Genomic DNA, 18963 nt, shown 5'->3' on the forward strand with positions numbered 1-18963 from the left:
TGGAGACCAGAGTATGTACCTGCCATATTGCTCGCACTGTCATATGACTGAGCCTGCATAATTGAATGTCTAAATCATATTTACTTAATAAACTTATTAATGCGCTAGTTAATTCTGATTTGTGCCCTGAATTTGAGACAAAACAGATAAATCTTTCAGCAGGAAATCTATCTTTTGATAAATACCTTATAACAAAATACAGCTGATCTACATTTATAATATCGGGGGTGGAATCTAATAAGGATAAAAATATTTAGTTTTCTTCACTTCATCTACAATATACTTAACCACTCTTCGTGCCAGAATAGATATAAACTCTTCACATGTTTCAGAAGAAAGGTATGATGTGTTCTGTTTTCCCCTGTTTCCATAAAGTTCTACGTGTTTGGCTAGAAAGGGATCGAATTCTGCTATTAGCTCTAGAGCCATTTCGAAATTTCCAGTATGTGTTTACCCAAACTCATAGTTGTGACCTCTGAAAGATAGGACTTGTACAGATTTTTTTTTTTTTCACCACAGCAACGACTTGTTTTAACACGTCCCTCCAATATTTAACTTCTGCCTCAAGCTGAGATATTAGTTTATTATCTATTCTCTCCATGATTTGTCCTCTTGCTCATAAAGTTAACACAAATTTTCTATGTTCAGCTGAATTTTCATGGGCAGTTAATCAGGACTGGTCGTTTTTCCAGTCATTAAATCCCTCATTTAGGGTTTGCAAACTGCTATGTTCCAATATACAATAAACATGAGACACAAAATGCTCTACCCTTGCTTTGAGAGTATACTAAAAATTGTCTTCATTGTTTCTCGCCATTTTTCAGGGTTCTGAGAAGCAAACCTTTATTTATCTCGGAAAGTCAGTATGTTTTATTTTATTTTATTGGGTTATTTTACGACGCTGTATCAACATCTAGGTTATTTAGCATCTGAATGATATGAAGGTGATAATGCCGGTGAAATGAGTCCGGGGTCCAGCACCGAAAGTTACCCAGCATTTGCCCTTAAAGTCAGTATATTTCTCGCATGAATTCATAAAATCACAATCACTGTCCATATTTTGTGCAACATGAACTTGTTTAGCGATATGATAGCGAAGGAATTCACTTATTATCCACTTTGCAGCATTGTCAGAAATTGGATCACTATCATCATTCGCCCTATATGCATCATTTGGATGAAGTGAAATTATTGATTCTGGATAATTATTACTGTTTCTAATATCGGAAATGCCTGACATAGATAAACCACACGCTCCACTATTTTCGGTACTGTTCATTATATTATTACACTCTGACCTAACTGAACCCGAACAGGAAAAGCTGGCTGGTTTGTTTTTTAAATAGCACATGTATTTTTGCACGCTTTCTCACAATTTCCTCTTTTTTTTTATTGCCTTGTCTTTCGCGAGTTTCCAGTATTTATAACTACTTAGCTTTTTCCGACTGTCAATCATTATAATGAATATTAAAATATAAATCACCTAGGTACAAAACAACTAAAATTCAACTGAACAGCCAAACGTCTGGCTGCTACAATGCATGGCAGTAATTTCTTTGAACTGAAATCTGAATGAGTGTTATTGAGTACTGATACAGGTATAGCATTTGTTCTAGACGAATGAAAATTTGTAATGGAAGCTAAGATGCGAGTTACTACTCACCAATCCTGGGCTCGGGGGAAGGGGAGGTTGGGGGGGGGGGGACAGCAGACTTCATAACCAGTGCAGTGTCAGATGTCATCGATAACACAAACACTATTTTATCTACTGGAAGTACAGTCACTACTTGACTAAATGTAATACAGGAGTTCTGTTCATTTTTTTAAATCCCACACCGGTATTAAATGATATTTAAAAGCAATTTTATCGCTCTCCGTATTTACAGTATGTTGATCCACGGACAAAGTACACTCATTACCAAAAATATAATACTGACATTCTGTTACTGTTTTAAATACTACATAATATCACACACTTTACAAACTCAAAAACTAATCGTCCTCTATTTCTTTCACACCCGACATGTCTTCGTCTTCATTTTCCATTGGGTCATTTTCACATTCGTTGTCTTCATTGCTACTTTCCATCCCATTATCTTCAGTTATAATCCTCTCAATTCTTTTTTCCACAATGCCATCTTTCTCACAATACTCTGGTTCAATTTCTTCCACTTTATGACATACTTTCTTCCTTTCCGTTTGGCCAATTTCTTCAAATCTTTGTTGACATCTTTTATTTTAAAAGTGGTATTTCTACTACCAACCAGTTGCTTAACGTGTCCCGAAATTAATTCAATGGGAATCAGGTGGGATGGTAAGATAGAAGTCTTAAGGCTGTATGGTTATATTCGGCTAATATTTGATCAAATAGGTCTTCTGTGTTAGCTTATTGGCTAAGATTAAATCATACAACTTTGTTTTGTTACTGCTTTCATCAATTGGGATGTTTTGTTTCACCAAACAAGCCTACATATCTTTTTGTAAGGAATTTGAGTTTGGGGGGTTTATTCAGTTGTGTATTATGATATGATTGTCGATAATGAGGAGAGTTATGGAGTAAATTTGGAATTAACATTGTACGAACCCATTTGATGTAGTTATCAGTATTCATTTCCCTGTGAAAGTCTCCAGTTTTCAGTTGCGACCTGTAAATAGGAGCATTTGGTATAAACCCAAACCTTCCACCCACATGGACGATTATAAGTAGCTCCACTTTGGATACAAGACATCAAATATCATCAGACCAACTGCTGTCATCAGACCAACTGTTCGGAATATTCCAGGGACTCTACGCTGACGTGATCTGAGCAAAGGAAAGGAAATTGTTTTGGTACAGTCACGTGTGTGGCGGGGATTTCCTACATAAGCGATACTGACTAGGCTCGTCACTTGGATATGATGATCAAGGTCATTCTTCAAAATCTTTAGCGAGGCCTGTACCAGCTACTCTTATGACAGAGTTAGCAGCATCTCTCATCACAAAGCTTATGATTGCGACCAATGAGATTTGCCTTCCTAACATACTGTAATATTATACCATTAAGTTCTTCAAGATTATCAAGTGAGACTCTCACGGTGAGAGGGTGTAACATTGATCGCATTGTAACACTATTATTGAGAAACTGTCCTTTTTTCTACTGGCAGACCATTCATTAAATTTGAACTGATTGTTGCCAATGTTATTCATATCCTTTTCATTGTGAGTTTAAGTTCATGTACTCTTTTAAGGAGTTATGAATAAAATTTAAAAAAAATGTGAAAAAATTAACAGTAATAACTTAAAAACTGCCCTTCAAATCTGTCGCCCTAGGCAGTCTGCCTAGACCTAAATATGCCCATGGACGGACTGTCACCACTTCTTTTTAATTTTGTTTTGGATAAAATCCTGAAAAGAGTCACACATGGTATACAATTGGAGACAAATATCTTATCAGTTTTCGCCCATGCTGATGACATATTACTAATAGGCAGAACAAAGAATGGGTCCTAATCTCAATGGAAGAATTAATAGAAGTGAATAAAGTTGGCCTATTCATAAATCTGGGAAAAATAATATACATGAATGTATCGAAAAAAAGACAACAGCAAAGAGGCACTTAAGATAAGTAACCAAGAACTTCAGAAAGTTGATGAATTCCAATATCTCGGACATAAAATCACAGATAAAAATTTAATAGAATTCGAAATTTTTCATCTAATTTCAAAAGCAAACAGATGCTTTTTTTGTTCTGATTAATGATTTCCAAAATTCTTACTACAGCCACAAAAAAACAACAATTCTCCTCATTTTAATATATAGAGCAAAAGCGTGGGTTGTAACAAAGAAAATAGAGAGGGTACTAATCATTTTTTAAAACAAAATATTGAGCAAGATTTTTGGCTCCATTCAAGAAAAAATACAGCGGTGAATCAGGAAAAATAGGGATTTAAGAAGCCTGTACCCGAACCAGATGTTGTAACACTAGTTAAAGACTGAACTGGTTAGGACATGTAATAAGAAGAGAAGAACAATCCCTGATAAAAATTACTTAGGAAGAACTACCAGAAGGAAGGAGACCTTTGGGAAGACCCAATGGAATGATCAGGTGCAAAGGGATCTGGAATGAAAAGAAGGAAATAGGACCATGGTTTTTATTTTTTTTATTTTTATTAGGTTATTTTATGATGCTTTATTAACATCTCAGGATATTTACAGTCTGAATGATATGAAGGTGATAATGCCGATGATATGAGTCCCGGGTCCAACACCGAAAGTTACCCACCATTTGCTCATATTGGGTTGAGGGAAAACCCCGGAAAAAACTTCAACCAGGTAACTTTCCCCGACCGGGAATCGAACCCGGGCCACCTGGTTTCACGACTAGACGCTCTAACTGTTACTCCACAGGTGTGGACAAGACCATGGTGAAAGATAGAGAAGGTTCGAGCAAAACTGTGATTGAGGCCAAAATCTTTGTGAGGTTTGATGCGCCACAGTTATTGATTGTATTATGGTAATAAATATTGAAAGAATTTTTGCTTTGTCCTTTAAATGTGCAGAAGTTTGATCTGAGCTGATAACCTGGTTGGGTTTTTTCCGAGGTTTTCTCCAATCGTAAGGTGAATGTCAGTTAATCTATGGCGAATCTTCAGCCTCATCTCACCAAAATACCATCTCACTATCATCATTCCCACCAATGCTAAATAACCTAGTATTTGATACAGCGTCGTTAAATAATCAAGTAAAAAAAATACAAACAGTAATTAAAAACGTATGTTGAAGAAATCAGCAATTTTTTTTCTGCTTCCATTTTGCGAAATACATCCATAAATCATTCTCCATTCTCCCCTAACAAAACGAAATTAACAATATACATAAGCTTTCTTTTTGCCATTCTCGATTTGCTTTATACCATTAACATTATCTTCCACACTTGAAACTTCTCTTTTCTTTGCTCCATTGTACTGTATATAACACAAGTTTGCAAACTAAATGCCTAAAATTACAGTCTGAATTGAATGTCTAAATTAGAGTACGGTACACAACTTGGCCTTGCTTGTAAAGGGTTGTTGGAATAACAGAGGAAAGAGTTTGGCCTACCCCACAGTCTGCTCTTCTGTTAGAATTCCAGTTCTTGGCCAGTAAAATGCTTTTGTCACAGTAACTAAAATCGGTGTTGGTTCCTAATGAGTGATGACTAGAGGGCGGATTTATATGTACTAAAATAGTGAATATATGCATGCATTTATGCAGTAGAAACATAGGAAATATGCTCTCAAAATTGAGAAATATGCACCAAAAAAAAGTGTTGATTTTCAATGAAATTCACAATTTTCTCATACATTTATTCAAGTAATAAATGTAATGAACTAATTATAAAAATGGAATGATGTATGTGAGTCATTCCACGTCAAATCGCATAAAATTATACAAATTTTGACCTTCATATTTCTGATTGCGTTTATATTTTTTTTTACCAACTCTATGGGTCTAATAAACCAACAAATCTGTTTTCATTTCCTCCTAAGTCCACATGTTTTTAAAATATTGCATGTTAAAATTCGTTAAAAATGTCGCGCAATGCAACATTTAAAGCGTCATATTTCTGAGGATAGTGATATTAATAATTTTTTTAAAAATGCATTTAAAAGCTTAAAGTACTGCCTTTTTTTAATATTTACTAACTAATTTTAATATAATTATTACAAATATTTTTTCATGATTCAATTTTTAAAAGTTAGATATCAATGTGAAATAGCCGTACTAAAAATCTAAAAAAATGCCTACTAGGTGCACTGAAGTATTCTTAATAATTCCAGAAAAAATCACAATGCGATGTCTAATAGTTTAATGGAAATTTAATTACTTACGAAACAATGTGTAGCGGTCAGTGCAGCAGCAGTGGACAGGAAGCATAGAAGCGCGCTGGGAGGTTTATCGGCGCTGGATGATCGAGTGAACGTTGCAACATTACACCCAGTACGGACCAAGTCACTTGAGGAAACACTGCTAATTTACTTGTTATGATATCTTCAAATATTTGTACGTTATGCTTTTTTAAACGTTTGTTTTCATTCACACTACACTTTAAATTTTCATTTGCTTACTTTCTTTCTCGAAAGAAAATTATTTTACTAAATCTTCAGTTTCTGACAATGGAGTGAAAGAAAGTAATTTTAATGTAGCAGTTATTGGTTTTAGATCGTGGTATCTGTACTACAAATTTTCAATGTGGTTTTTGTGCTTATTCAATGGACAAAATATAAATGACGCGTTAGAAATGTTTTTGTGACCAATCAAACACTTTATTTTGGGTGTTGTTATAGGATCTTGTATAGGCTGGCTCTCGTGGTAAGTCTTTTAACAGTTCCTCCAATGCCATCACATGGACCTTTACCATGCGACGTTGCAAAGAAGTGTCATTCGGCACTAATTCCGTAATCGTCTTCATGTTAGCAATTATTTTAAAAATTCTTTTTGTTTTTGTATTGTGAACTTGATCCATCGGAAAAGTAAATGAATTTTTTTCATATCGTTGAATTCTTGGTTTAAGAAATTGATTGCTTCAGACTGAAAAAAGTGAAAGGAGTCGGTGTCATGTTTCATGCTTTCTGAGATGACAACAATACTTTAGTGACGAATTTCTGTATCTTCTTTGAAATATACTATGAAAGGATGTATTGTGGCTTGGCATTTGTTCCAATGCACACCTTGTACTGTATCTTGTATTACAAATGAATAATTTTCAGAAAAGTCTGCAATAACTATGTAATTTTCAGGTTGTACATTTTCTTTACATTCCGTCAAGAATAAAATGTGGCCGACTTTGAAGGGATGACGATGCATCTTCTACATGAAAAACTTTACTTGCTAGGGAGCCTTTTCCTTTTTGAAACTTTTCACGGGGGTATCGTTTTTGTTGTAGTTTTCTTGATAGGGGATTCTATTGATATCGAACTCTTGTTTAATTCCTCAATATTACTGATTTCTAGCACTGTATCCATATAACTGCTAGAAGAAGAACTGGGATAATCACTTCATTTGATTCATGTTTATTAATATCACAAGAACTACCGGCTTCACATATAATTTCACCTGACCTATCCAGAAGTTGATAGATTTTTTACGGAAAGAATCACATATTCGCACATTCAAAGACTCCTCTAAATTGAGCTTTATCAATAAATTGCGACTTACGCGTCTTAGTGTACTTTTCTTTTTAAAAGAGTGATTAGGAAGGTCAAATGGATTTAAACACTTGTTATATATTATGCAATCTTTGCTGTCACTGATGTTGTATAGAAGTCATGCCACTCCATGAAATTCAAACCCTTTTCCCCAATCGTAAGGTGATTATTTTTCTCTTCTATATTTTGTCTCCTGCCATCTGTTTACTGTCATAAAGTTTACTGCCTTACCCAGCCTTGCTAGCGTTAAACACTTGGCTATGATACAGTATAAACATACAGCATTGTGAAGGGCTCCCCCTCTTAGTTAAGCTGACAATAATAAAATAAATTTAGATAAGATATTTACTGTTCCTTAAGGTATTAATCATTTGATGAATGAATGCATTTGTTTGGTAGTGTAGCGACATCGGGGGATTTCGTAAAACCTTCCATGGGCAGCCTTCTAGTCCACGGCCACAAGCAGTTCATTAGCTGGGGATCGCAAGCGCGTGCATGCCTCCGGAAAATAAATTGTTACAAATGTATGTGTGTAGATCCCACATTTCTAAATGCAGTAATACATCAGGAAACAAGTCTATATTTTTTCCAGATTTTTAACTTGGCTATATAATATAGTAATTTTGCTTTGAAAAATAAATGATTAAAAAATTAGGCCAAATTTTAAATTTATTTGTGATAAGCCTCAAGTAATAAAAAGTGTTGTATTTAGTCTTTCAAATGCGCCCAACCGCAAATTTAAATTATATGTAGACACAGAGTTCCAAGTGAGTTTTTGTAACAGTGCGCGCATAATTTGGGTAATTTCAAAGAGTCATAACTACACAAATAATTAATAATTGTGAAAATAAAAAAATACAGGTCTCCTTGTTTGATGTCTGGAATTCATGAAAAAAAATTCGACCATTTACGAGAAGGTCGTGTTTTATTGCTGTGTGATTTGAGGTGGAATGACTCATGTGTATGTGTATGTATTTATTCACACCGCAAACGGGCACATACCCGGTGTCAGTGGTAACTAATTACACTCAATAATGACAATTAATAATAAACACAACTAATAAAGAATAAATAATAATAATAATAATAATAATAATAATAATAATAATAATAATAATAACAAAATAATAATAATAACAAGGAGCATCCTAAATTAAATGAAGTATGGTCACTTAAAATAACATTTAAAGTAAATCTAATTTGTATCTTAACCCTAAGTTCGAACTAAGACTCACGAGTGTGACAGGTTCATACCTGCACAAGTACCTTTCGGCACTACACTTATTTCACTGTCAACTCACTCACTGCACTGATTCTACCTGATTTCACTAACACTTCTAACCATTTCACTGTTCAAATACTTTGCACAGCCACTTCACTGACACCAACACACTTCACTTACACAATAGACTTCACTGACACAACACACTTCCTCACTGACAGGACACTTCAAATAACAAGATATCAATTACACCCTGTAAGTAGTGTGTATAATATACTACCGTCTATTAGTAAAGTCCTTAAGCCTATTTTTAAATACATTTTTGGTTATTGGTAAAGACTTTAGTAAGTCTGCAGGTAAAGCATTCCAGTCCCTGATGGTACGATTGAGAAAAGAAAACTTTCCAGTGTCCGTCCTCTGTCTTCTTTCCCTGAATTTATATGAGTGGTCGTTCCTTGAAGAGTAATTTGGCGGCTGCAACCTATTTTTTATTTCTCTCCAGGCAGGCTCACCTCTGTATGTTTTGAACATTGCGCATAATCGAATTTGTGTTCTCTGGTCTGTGAGTATGTCCCATTTTAATGGTGAATTATTACGACAACACTTGAGAGCCCGTTTTTGAATCTTTTCCAGTGTCTTAATATGTTCTAATCTGTAAGGATCCCAACATGCAGCACAATATTCCATTACTGAACGAACTAGTGATTTATATGCACTCTCTTTGGATTTATCAGAGACTTTCCTTAGTACCCTCATCACAAAGTGTAACACCCTCCATGCCTTTCCCGCTGTGTCAGTAACGTGTTCCCCCCAGCCGAGATCACTGCTAAATGTTATTCTTTCATTGAATTTATTTGGTAATAATATAATTAGGCTTACTTACATAATTCTCATTAGTCATGTGCTCATGTCAATCATTATATTCATCATATCAAATATCATTCACCAATCACTTCATGATCATTTGATCAATTATTTTTGTTACAATACACAACTAAATATAAAATGTATACTAAATATTTCTCCACAGTTATGGAATAATTAAAAAATTTCAACGATTAAGAATGATTGTCGTTGCACTGAAGTAGAGGGATTTAAACACTGAACAGTTAATATAACGTAGGTTTGAGAAGTCATTCATTAGTAACGATCTTTGGGTAAAAAGTGTCATATATGCATCCACATGCACATATTTGACAAATATGCACTAACCACCTGAATATGCATCTATATGTACTATAAAACTTCCCCCTTTGATTCCCCATAGCATGAAACACATTCCTCCCATACATGCATATCTTTAACCTTCAAGGAATAAAACATGCAAATATACCCTCTAGTGATGACATACCGGTAACCGGCTACCTGCAAATTCCTCAACAGTCTCTGTTTAATGTACACAGAATATGAATTTTTATGCTCGACCATGCTGAAATGTAGTAATTATACACCTGGTAGCAGTCCTTTAATGCATGTCATTAAAGTACACCTACTCATTAAAGTACAGGTGTTCAGCCAATGACAACTCAGCTTACAGGTGTTCAGCCAATGATAAGTCAGCTTTGTACCGTTATAAAACCGCAAGTATCGATTATTCTCGGAAATGCAATCGAAAGAGAATTAGCGAAAAGTCACGGAGGTTGGAAATCCAATACTGTCGCAGAAGGTTATGTTCTGTTACTATAATAATTAGCGTTAATTGTAAATAATATTCAAATAAATTCAATTTGTCATCTCGTTTTTCAATGTCGAATTCAATAATCAAGGTTATATCAAGTTCAATGGGATTACATCAAGGTCAATGACATTATTGTTCCTCAGAAAAAATCAATACTTTCGCGTCTGCGCACATCTCACAATTCACGACCTAGAACAAGGTCACTTCCGATCTTGTCAGATACAAATAAAATGTATACATCTCAATAATTTCAAGTTAGAAATATGGTCGAGCATAAGAAGTCGTATGAAACTTGCCTATAATGGTAATTAAGACGCTTGTATGAATACTATGAAACGAGCTTGCGCTCATTTCATAAATATCCATACTTGTGTCTTAATTACTATCATTATGGGCTCGTTGCATAATGTACTATTAAAGAATTTACACTGTTGCTAAATATCGCTATGTGTAGTTGTAAAAATAATAAATCACATTTTTTAATTAATAGAGGTAAAAACCATACTTCTTAACTGACACTGAGTTAGGTGATGCATTAAACATTGTCCAATATTTTTTTGAAAAGATTAACTCCATATGTAGATGAAATTATTGTGGATCATCAGTGTGGTCTTAGGCGTAATAGACTGACTATTGATCAGTTTTTTGTATTTGACAGATATTGGAGAAAAATGGGAGTACTGGGTGTTCAGTTCAAAGTGTGTCATGGCTCGCTGTATGCCATCATATGGCTAGCCGATGAGCCTAGAGAATTCAATCTTCCTACACTTCCACAGAGGTGTATAACCTATGAGGTAGAGAAGTTGCCTAGCAAGTATGGCGTTCATTCTGAAGAGTACATACCGATAAGTACGGTAACGCCGGTAGTGGCAGGAATGTAAACTGTTTGGAAATACGTACTGTCGGGATATGGGAAGAGGGTTAAGACGATTACTTACGTATTTGTTGACATTAACTTCGATGGTCAACTTGGACATGGAGCATTTGATTTGTGTTGTGGAATGTTACCGTACACAACCGATGATAACAAATACCCTGCGTACGACTTGCAGGCGCAAAACACAGTTCGAAAGAGGTTATGGTAGCACACAGACCATACAGACCGCCATCTGTTGCTACGACGTTCAAGTTATACCATGCACGTTCACAAGTTCAGATTGGAGAACGCCTTAAATAATAGGCAACTTCTCTAACATATAAGCTGAAACTCGCTTCAAATCGGTGACCCAACAACAGTGACGTCATGACACACTTTGAAATGAACACCCAGTATAGGGAAGACCAGGTAACTTGATACCCTAAGGGTGAAACCTAACTATTTTTCCCCCATTACTACAAATGCTAGTGGATTATGGTGATTTTCTAGTTTGAAGGTTGAATTTTCTTTTGCCAACTTCGTTTCGAATTTCGATACTGACAAATACTATAAATGGTAGTGATTTTGTAACTGGTATGTTGGCAGCTGAGGCAAATATCGACAATATTTGCCGGTACTGGAGTTCCATGAAATTAAAATTGTACTAGATTTCTCAGCCGGTTACTGGAAGATAGTGAAATTCGAACTTATTAATAATTAATTAATATTAGTATTAATATTAATACATAATAGTTATTTTATGTGTTGCGTTGTGGTTATAATTCAAGAATAGTCGGATAAGTACGAATAAATATAATATACTTGGGCGTGATAATGCACGTGGGTAATGGATAGAAATATTATTTCAAATTTTAATGAATTTCTTTCGTGTTTAGATTTTTATTACTATGTCAAAAAAATGAAATAGTGTTGCAGTGTCTCCTCCAAGGAAGAAAATGTGTGGCATTCAGAGTACGCTTCAGAAATCTGTAGTTCACGTGTATAATGAGTTGAAGAAAGAAGATAATGAAGAAGGAATTATGCTAACGGAGACAGCAATTACAACCAGAATAGGAAAATTATTAGGAGTAAGTATTCTTAAGCATACATTTCAAAGTGGTATTCAGTTTTAGGAGTTTGCACTAATAATTTCATGATTGTGGTCAAACAAAACAAATTTTTAAGTTAGGCCTAGATGTTTAATCAAGTCAGTGATTTTCATATTGCCAAACTAAATACATTTAAGATACTGTAATACTGCAGTAGGTGATAGCTTAAATACATTTACAAATTAGACGAACAAATAATCAAACAGCACGAAAGTAAATTTCCAGTTTTCTCTTTTAGTATTAAATTAACCGTTCAGATCACAATTTACATGCCACATCGGCCGAAGAAAATACAAGTCATATTGTAATTATTAACTTGATATTGCAGCAAATATTACATGAATGTTGGCCTGTTATGGTGCTTAAAAATAATTCAGTTTTATATAATAACTATATAACATACTCTATAAAGCATAGGAACGTTGACTCTGGCTGAATAATTTATTCATGACTGGTCTAAGTAATATTAAATATGGTGTTTCTTCAGAAAAGCTACCCCACCCAAAGTACTTGTTAAGATATAACACTCGAGAGGACGAGGACGCACTACTGGGAAACTAACCATTTCTCTTCGTCATGGACCTCTCGCATGTTATATTGGTAATTAGTAACAAGTTTGAGGGAGGGACTACAACAATGCATTAGAATATACAGGTAAGTGTCAAAGGATTTTTGTGCTGAAAGTATTTGTGGCTGTGCACTAAAACCACGTGTTCATCACTATGTAAATATCACAGAAATCAATTAAACAAAATAAAATTATGCCTTCTTTGATGTAGCTTTTCTGGAGAATTACCTAAATATTAGCCTACTTAAACCTATCGTAGACCCAACCTAACATATTGATCATTTTCTATTCATATAGCTGCAAATGTTGGTATCATGCATGAATTTTATGATATAACAATTTTTAGAAGTGTTATGTTATTGTTTGTTATTACAGCTTGGCTTTACTACAGCCACGAATGTGAGAAATTCACAGAAGGGGACCCCACTTGTGACACCAGGAAAACATAGACTACGTAAACATCCAGTGACTGATGCTGATGATTTTACGAAAGATGCAATTGCGAGATTTATTTATGACAAGTTACATAAAGGTAGGGAAGTTACAGGAATTATTGTGTTGATTTATGGAATGTAATTCTGATATTAGTCATATGTATAAAAATATGGCATAATTTTCATTTACTGTTACAGGGGAAGTACTAACAGCAGCAAAAGTTCTGGAACATATGAATGATGATTATGAAACATATTTATTTAGAGTATCCTTATCATCGGTGAAAAAAATTTTGAAAGAGATGAAATTTCTATGGAGCAAAGGGGATCCTTATACACATGTACGAGAAAGTGATGTTATTCGTTTTTAAGAGAATATATAAGAAATGTGGAGCTTGAGAACCCTAAACCCGTATTATTCTTGGATGAGACTTGGATTTTTATGAATGGTAAATTTCAATGTATTGTGAGACATTGAGTGATTGAATTTTTTACTAACAAATAGGTTAACACTTATGTGGAATATGAAATTGCAATTAATATAGGCTACTAGTAATGAATTCAAGTGGGAACAACATGTTTTGCAATTAATAGTTTCATATTATAACTAGAGGTTAGTTATAAAATTCTTGAACGGTTTTCCTGTCTTTAAAATTTTTGTGTCTCTTAGAGTGTCAATGTGAATTGCTTGTCTCTCTCTGTTTTTTTTTAAGTAGGATCACCCACTTATTCATGAAATAAACCAGGTGAAGTTTCCAGTGACATGAATGGTGTTATTCATAGACCAACAAATGAGGGTGGAAGATTAGATGCCGGAACGAAAGGTGGATTTATACTCGGTAAGTTATATTGATTTATATTTTACATAAATTTGGCAAGAGTAATTTTTTAAATCAGGGTACAAAAATATAAAAATTGGTGACTAAATAAAAACGTGGGAAAGCCTTTCACCAAAGAGGATCTCATGTCATGTTATGTTATGTTTTATTTTCTTTATTTAAATGCTGTGAATTCATGTGACGTAATTATATGCCCAGGTATAATTTTTATTGCAGGTGCTGATTTAATTTTTTCATGCAATTGAAAGAAAAGTCAGGACTACCATAGTGCTATGAATAGCCCTGTAGTTGAGAAGTGGGTGCAAACACAGTTGTTGACCTGAGAACATTAGGGCAATGTGTTATTGTCATGGATAGTGCTGCATATCATAGCAGACTTGTGAAAAATCAGCCAACAACAAAATGGAGGAAAGAACAGCTACTGGTGATTGCAACTGAATATAATAGATTTGTTGTACTAAATGATAAGAGTTGATGGTGTGAAATCACCTTTTGATATTATATTTCAATATTAATTTCCATACTTTGCAGTTATTATTATTATTATTATTATTATTATTATTATCATTACTACTACTACTACTACTATTGCAACCGTTTCTCTTATTTCTCATAATTAGGCATACTTATAGATGCTACTTTTTTCTTTCAGGTGAAATTGAATCTACATAAGAATCCTAAAACAACAGAGCCTTGCCAATTACTGTTCTGAAGCGGCCTTGTCTTATGTGTTGTGTCTATATACAATTAATTCTTTCAGTTTTTTTTTCCCCTTTAATCTAATGAAGTTGTTGGTTGATTGATACCAAGTGTTCAGCAGTTGATGTCATTTGTTATCTTGCACTCCAATATTTAACCAGATGATTGAAAGCTGTGTAAAGTTAAACAGTCAAGACAATGATCCATATCTTCATTGAGATTTCAGAAATGGCATGGGGAGATTCTGAAATATCAGTTCTTTGTAAATATTTGAGACAATCATGGCCTGTGATAATATGAGTACTGCCACTGTAGATTTTCATAGAAGTTCAGTTATTAAATTAGGTGTACAGTATTATTTTTACTATGTATTGTACTATATTTTTGTTTCGCTTAATTGATGAATTATATATGCTGTAAATTCAATAGTAGACTGTAGGCCTATAGCTTAACTGATGAATTGTATGTGCTATAAATTAAATAGTAGGCTGTATACCACAAGTGATGAATTGTTTATGCTTGTAATGTGAAGTAATTTGCATGATATTTATTATCAATTTCTGTATATTTCAACTGATTGAATTGTTTATACTTTTAAATTGAATTAACTTGCTTGCTATGTATTATATTTTATAGCTTAACTGATGAATAATTGTTTAGGTTTGTCAATTTAATAATCTGAGTGCCATGTACTTCATATTTTTAGTGGAGCCACCAATGTAGCTTAGTCGGTAGACTCGTTGGCCTGCAAATTCAGAGCTGCACTCGAGGGTAGTTTGGATCCCCCATTTGGTCTGATTAGTTGGTTTCTTCTGAGGATTTTCCTCCATCGTGGAGCGGATGCCGGATGGCCTATTGCAATTTTTTCATTTGCTTTAGAATCATTCCGATTTTTGTTACCACATTGTCATGTTCTGATCTTGTTATTCTTTTAACAGTGTGGTAAGATGCAGGTATAGATAACCTTACAGTAATTTTGCTACCTTTCAACTACCTCATTACCTCCCACTCCATAAAGTTCATGGATCCTCAGAAGTACCAGTCGTCGATGTAATTAGACCATTTTGCTTAAAATATTAAAACACTGTAAAATATTGAGATTTCATGCTGTTACGTCCAGTACTGGAGCAAGAATATCTGATTTTGAGTCTGATAGTATGACAGCCTTCTCAGATTTATGAAGTTGATACTGGAGATTTTGTAAGCTTAAAAGTGTATCTAAATTTTCACTATCAAAATTAGTCAGTGTTTGAAGTTAGTTAGTTAGTTAGTGGCGTTTAAAAAGGGAGCGTCAGCTACTATGGCTATTTGCACCCTTATCTAAAATCTTTCACTAAACACAAACACAATACAATAACCAGAAAGTTTAAAAAACTAAAAAGCATTGTCACGGTTAAAATGGGGCAAACAAGTGTTTGAATATAATTCCCTGTAAAAGGGAATATACTGGTATTGTACTACAACACCACTACATCTATGGCTTGGTAAACAGGATCCATCTATAAAAAATACTATATGTAGTCACTCACTGACCAGATCATTTATCGTTTCTAGTGATTTTTAAAATGTCTGGAGAAGTATCACATTTCTTAACATCATCTGTTAAAGTTAACTTATATACTATTCATTTTGAAATAACTTGGGATTGTGTTTTATTAGTAAAGTTTCCCTTGATTGAGCAAGTTTGAGTTCTTCAAGTAGAGTCAAAAAGTCTGTTGGGATTTTGGCTCAGTTTATTAATATTTGTGGACTGTGATTTTTTGTTCTAGACAACCATATTATCTGCAAATGATGAGATTATCATAAGACCTATTTCTTTAGTTAGACCATCGACATTAATATTGGAAAATGTATTCCTGAAAACAACAATGTGGGAAGCCCAGATGAATCTGTCTCTATTTACATATTTGTGACAATGAATCAAATAATCAAGTCACTGATCCAATGTAACACTTTATCATGGACACCCTAAGTTTGCAATTTCTTAAGTGATTTATATTTACAGAGCCATATGATCCTTGAAAATAAATTAAAATTGCTAAGGTGTTTTGTTTTCTGTTTAAAATATCTTTAATATCTTGACTAAAATTTAAAATCTGTCCATTTGTTGAATGTAATTTTCTAAAGTCAACTCAATAAGATGAAAGTTAGTTACTAGATTCCAGGAACCAATTCAATCTATGAAATCATCTCTTCCATAATTTTGGCTATCATACTGGTAAGTGGTATCTGTCGATAACTCGAAAAGATATTAGTTGAATAATTGCTTTTCAAAATTGATTTAATGATAGATTTTCTCCAGACAGATATTGTATTTTAGTTGAGATTACAACATAAAAGTAGTGACTTTGCTTGTTTGCCAACACATTTAAGAAAATCAGCATGTGTATTGTCTGGACTTGGAGATGTTTTGGTTCTTATGTTATTAAATGAATAGTAATATTAAGTTCTTGATTAAATATTGTTATATAAAGTAGATTGTAGATTTAATATTTCTTTCAGTTTTTCCTTAATAGTCTGACGTACACAGATAAAACTAACACCCACACCACCAACTAATCTAATAGAAATTAAAATATAATTAAATGTAGAAAAAGTAATTAAAATTATAATTACACGTAATAAACCATACCCCCTAATTTCAACAATATACTATTTTATTCCCTTTTACAGCTAGTAGATAATTATTAATTATAGTTATTACTTATTAGCATAATATTTATTGAACTTATTGGCTATTTCACTTCGTTTGAAAGATGTTATTGTGTACAAAAAGCATTTTTTTATGATCGTTTCATGCTGTATGTTGTGTATAAATCTATGATTTCTGGCCATCTGTTCTGTGTAATCCATCTTTTGTATAGAATTAATAAAATACTCTTTTGGTAGTAATTATTTTATTAATTGAGTATTTAATTTTCACCAGCTCACATTTCTTGAATCATTTGTTTTTTCTTATTTAAATTTAGGACACAAGAGCCAAAAAGAGACTTCACAGTTATGTATCATACATTTTTTCAATGACAGACGTGGAGTTCCAGAAATAATAAGTGTAAGTGTAACATTATTAAGCAATTTACAAACAAATGAAATCTTTAAAAAGGTATCTAGAAGTGAAATTACTTATGGCTTTTAAGGACCAAAATTATTTTTGTAAGTTGATTTATTATTATTTCAGTTTTAGCCTAGTTGTATTATCCATTTCCTTACTAATTTCAAAAGATAATCAGAAGTTCATTCGAATTCCAACCAAAAGTCAATTGGTTATTAATTTATCTACCTTTAGGAAGTACAGTATATGTACGCTGGAATCTTTGAAGTGAAGTGACAATAATTTAATTGGTCTTGGAACAGATTTGATTCTTGAATATTATATACTATACTTTGTTGTATATTTACGTCTAGTAACCTATTAATGCTAATACTAATAATAATGTAAAGGAATAAAAGAATAGAACATAGCAATACATTTCTCATTATTATTGAAACTATTTAGAATAACCTTCCAACATTAAGGTAAAGTACGGTGAGTAAAGAAGTCATTCAGTACATAGGATCGTGATTTTACTACATGTGGTGATATCTGGTAACAGTTGGCAACACTGACAAGGCGGAAATATTTGCTGTTTGGGAACTGAACTTACGTGATCCTCACTATATAAGGCTACAATACATCAGTTATTCACAGATTTCAAAAAGGCATATGACTTGGTTAAGAGAGAAATTTTATATAATATTCCTATTGAATACGGTATTCCCAAGAAACAAGTTCGATTAATTAAAATGTGTCTCAGTGAAACTTACAGCAGAGTCCTTATGAGTCAGTTTCTATCTGATGCTTTTCCAATTCACTGCAGGCTAAAGCAAGAAGATATACTATCACCTTTGCTTTTTAACTTCGCTCTAGAATATAAATTCATTGGTTTGACTAAACGATTGATTCACGAGACCTAACCTAAAAATGTATCTTTTTTTTTGACCGCATGAAATTATTAGTACCCTCCGAAAACCGAATTTTACCATGAAATGTATCCTTAGAATACTTATTTCTAATAATTTTGCTATTCTAGTTATAAATTTATTGCTGTCTCCATGAGCATAATTCCTTCTTCATTATCTCTTTCAGTTAAATCTGAAAGAACAGAATGCCAGTAGGGGAAGTTAGGCCTATCTACACTCTGGCAGCATGCTTTATGCTTTTTCCTCTTTTTGACATTATTGTAATAAAATCTAAACACGAAAGAAATTCATGAAATTGTGAAATGATATTTCTATTGATTACTCACCTGCATTATCACATCCAAGTATGTTATATTTATTTACACTTATCTGACTATAGTCTTGAATTGTAACCACAACGCAACACACAAAATAACTATTATGTATTAATA

At 33.4% G+C, this 18963-nt stretch overlaps 1 protein-coding gene and 1 long non-coding RNA gene across 12 annotated transcripts in view; one reads left to right on the top strand and one right to left on the bottom strand.

Moving 5' to 3' along the window:
* SerRS (Seryl-tRNA synthetase) overlaps nucleotides 1-18963 on the bottom strand; it is a 173688-nt gene that overhangs the window by 34295 nt on the left and 120430 nt on the right. The window lies entirely within an intron of this gene.
* LOC138707949 (uncharacterized) lies at nucleotides 11375-17897 on the top strand. Of its 6 annotated transcripts, none has more exons than XR_011334474.1 (6): nucleotides 11381-12011; nucleotides 12976-13132; nucleotides 13233-13483; nucleotides 13748-13873; nucleotides 14090-14297; nucleotides 14526-17896. It is a non-coding gene; the product is annotated as an uncharacterized lncRNA (long non-coding RNA). The 6 variants fall into 6 exon arrangements; XR_011334477.1 differs by having other exon boundaries at nucleotides 11381-11767; nucleotides 11852-13132; XR_011334476.1 differs by having other exon boundaries at nucleotides 11381-11763; nucleotides 11852-13132.

The sequence above is a fragment of the Periplaneta americana genome, chromosome 10 (genome assembly GCF_040183065.1).
Source record: "Periplaneta americana isolate PAMFEO1 chromosome 10, P.americana_PAMFEO1_priV1, whole genome shotgun sequence".
NCBI classification, from domain to species: Eukaryota; Metazoa; Arthropoda; class Insecta; order Blattodea; family Blattidae; genus Periplaneta; species Periplaneta americana.